The sequence below is a fragment of the Raphanus sativus genome, unplaced genomic scaffold, assembly GCF_000801105.2.
Source record: "Raphanus sativus cultivar WK10039 unplaced genomic scaffold, ASM80110v3 Scaffold4472, whole genome shotgun sequence".
NCBI classification, from domain to species: domain Eukaryota; kingdom Viridiplantae; phylum Streptophyta; class Magnoliopsida; order Brassicales; family Brassicaceae; genus Raphanus; species Raphanus sativus.
In genome coordinates this window covers 1-3,530 of record NW_026619774.1, presented here as the reverse complement: position 1 = coordinate 3,530, position 3,530 = coordinate 1, and the positions used below count along the sequence as shown (strand labels likewise).

General features: G+C 30.0%; 1 pseudogene; it reads left to right on the top strand.

The window, feature by feature from the left end:
- The first annotated feature begins 3,436 nt into the window (after positions 1-3,436).
- On the top strand, positions 3,437-3,530 carry LOC130507407 (U6 spliceosomal RNA; annotated as a pseudogene).

The window sequence follows — 3,530 nt, the reverse complement described above, 5'->3', positions numbered from 1 at the left end:
ATTGATTTATTTTTGTTGAATAGCAATGAAAGTAAATGAAAGAATTAAAAAGAGTTAATAAGTTTTTCACTTAATTGGTGTTACAAAAACTGAAATAAGAGTATTTTTTTTTTCCCAAAGAATATTGCATCTTGCCAATATTCATAATTCCTTTAAACAGCGTTAGGACATTTCTCTCATTCCACTCAATTGCTTTTTTTTTTGCTTTTTTTCTCCTTTATCGGCGTGGTTGCCTCTTCTCATCACCGCCGGGGTTGAATTCCCCTTCTCTCCACGTCTTTTTTTACATCCCCGCTGCTGTGTAAATCTGGAAGGTTTTAGCCTTGGTTTTTGCTATGGAGGAGCTCCAATGAGAGGCAGTGGTTTATTGTTTGGTCATAGTGGGTTTAGGCGGGTTGCTTACTTGGTGTAGAGAGGTTTGCGTACTGAGCTCTGGTTTGTGCGGTCGATTCGTCATTTGTTTGTTTGGATCTGTGATTGATTTTATGTTGGTAATTGTATGTATTTTTCAGCTATCTAGCCTGAGATAGTGTTCGCTACTGTTTTGGTCCACCGCGTGTGGCTATGGAAATTGTTCCTCTTGTGCTAATACTGACATCTAATCTGAGTTTGTTTATTTTTGGTGGGGGTTTTCTTGTCCTTGGTTAACTTCAAGTTCAGTTTTAGTTCAGCGAGTTGAGATCTGCGGCTAATCTGGTGTCAGATATACAGATCAAGTATTTGTTGACAAAGTGGTGTAGCTGTTTATGCAGTTTTAGACTTTCAAAGATGTTTTCTTCAGAATAGATAATTCATATTAGTGTAGACAGTCTATATCGTGAATACGTTTAGATTGGAGGGTGTGGCCTCATACTTATCAAATTAGAGAGCATACAAAAATGGCATGAGTCACTGATTTATCAAATTTTTCATATATAGGACTGTGATCATCACATCACATATGATGATGTGTTAAATTTTTGTGCTACATCTACATGTCTTTTTAACAGTTATCATAAAATATGGTATATCTTTTGCAAAAAATATTAGTTTTTAAACAAAATATACAACCTGAGCTATAGTAATTCCTACCAACCCAGTATCCTCAGATTTCACCTTTTTGGTTGCTTAGAAACATTTCAATTTTTGTAAAGTTTCAACAAAAGTGTCTTGATGTGTAATGACAAAAATATGTAAAACAAAATAATGAAAATATTTTATCAAAATATATTTTTCATATTTTTATGTTTAGCTCAAAATAGTTGTATTGTATGTTTTTGTGTTTACATTCTTTTTTTATACAATATATGTTTATAGCTATCGATATATTAATAAGAAATTTTGAATAACATCCAATTATTTTTTTATATCATAAAAACTATTTTATATGTGTTGTTTATATGGATGCGAAGCTACCAGTTTGGTTTGCAGAGTCAATATGATTTACAAAAAAAACTAGTAATCACTTATTTTATGTTAAATTTTAAAAATTCACATACTTTCTGAAAATAATAATTATCACTAATCATAGAGACATGTGAATTTTGTGTTTTATGGTTCAACTATTCAGGTACACATACCATTAATAGTTTTCAATACCATGTTATTAAATCAAAAACATACTTTCATTCATATTTGTTCTTGATACATAATCACTATTTTGTCAAATAACACATAATTTTACTACATATAATAATATCTGAGAAATCCACATAATTTCGCAAAAGTGCAGAAGAGTACTTTCTTCAATCCACACAAAAATAACCTTTCTTCGATCCCTTTTCCTTGCAATTTTACCACCATAACTAATTACTTTCTTCACGCATACAATTAGGTTATCTATCGAATCCCCTTATATATTAAAGGAGGAACATTTGAAAAATAATAACCTCAAGTTTGGAGTAATTAGAAAAAACCCCAATCCTACGTGTCAGTCAATTAGGATGTTAATTAAGTCTACGTGTCACGATTACACTGAAATTGAAAAAGTGGGATGGTCCATTTGATTTTTTTTCGCTAGAGAAATTTTAACGAGACCTATGATACTAAAACATATCGTATGCATAACGTATATATGCTATCATATATGCTATCATATTATATCTCATGTTTAACAACATCGAACGTTCATAATATCGTTTAAGCACAGTGAATTTAAAGGAGTAGCTTGACTTCTTAAGATACAACCAAACCAGATTTGTGATGAATTAATATGCTATCCGCTGAAACTTGTAGATTACGTTGAAACTTAGAGATTACATTTATTAGTAGAACAGTCCAGTATAAACATAAGTTGAGCGTAAGAAGCTCCAGCCATGGACGAACAAGAAACTGAGTTTTGTTCTCGATAATATACAGAAAAGTACAGAAGAAAGGTGGCCGGTTTGTTGATTGTGTTTGTTTGGGTTGAGTGTAATTAGTATGTTCAATTTGAACCGCATAAGTTGAACGTAAGAAGCTCCAGTCATGGACGAACAAGAGACTGAGTTTTGTTTTCGATATGATACAGAAGAATACAGAAGAAAGGTGGCCGGTTTGTTGATTGTGTTCGTTTGGTTTGAGTATAATTAGTAGGTTTAACTTGAATCGAATGAATCAACGGTATAATTTGATTGGTTTACGAAATATTTATTGTCTATGTGCATATAAAAGGAAAACCGTATGTAATGTTTTGGCGTATAATAAATATGTTTCCATAAAAGCTTGATAAATAAGTAGATTTGTGATGAATTGATGTGTTTCTATAAATGTTTGTTTAGAGATTTTAGCTTGATACAATTTTCGTAAGATTTTAAACACGGAAAGTCAATAAAAATGGAAAACATATTTACCAAGGTAAAAAACTATAATATTTAGATGGGAATTAAGGTATATTAGTATATTACATATATATTTGAAATATAGGGGATTTGTGGTGTACAACACATTACAACTTTAATGTAATTAAATTGATAATAGTTCAATACTTATGAAATTTCAACGTCATAAATACATTAAAACATATATTTACATATTTTATGTTATTCTTTAAAATAAAAGTTATATCAGGTTTTATGCTTGCAATTAATATATGTAGCATATGATTTTTTATAAGTTTCAGTAAAAGCAATGTTTGTATTAATTAGAAAGATTGGTGCAAGCTAAGATGTTATAAGGTAATTAAAATTATGCAAATAATTTTACCAATATCTTAATTATTCGAACGCTTCAGTAAAGGATATTGATATTAATGAAAAACTTGGTCTGCAAGTTATATTTGATCGATTGCAGCAATTGAGAAATTTTTATTATAAGGAAAAGTTCATATATTGCATGCCTCGATTAACTCTTTTGCCTTAGTTTTTCCAAAATTTAACTTGTGAATCTTTGCTAATATATACCCCAAACCTTATAATAAATGTTATCAAGCTACTTTAAAACTGATCCTTTTTTATTCAATTGTATTTATTTAGAATATTTTATTTTTCAGGAACATCCGATAAAATTGTAACTATACATAGAAGATTAGCATGGTCTGCGAAAGGATGACACACAAATTTATTCAGAATATT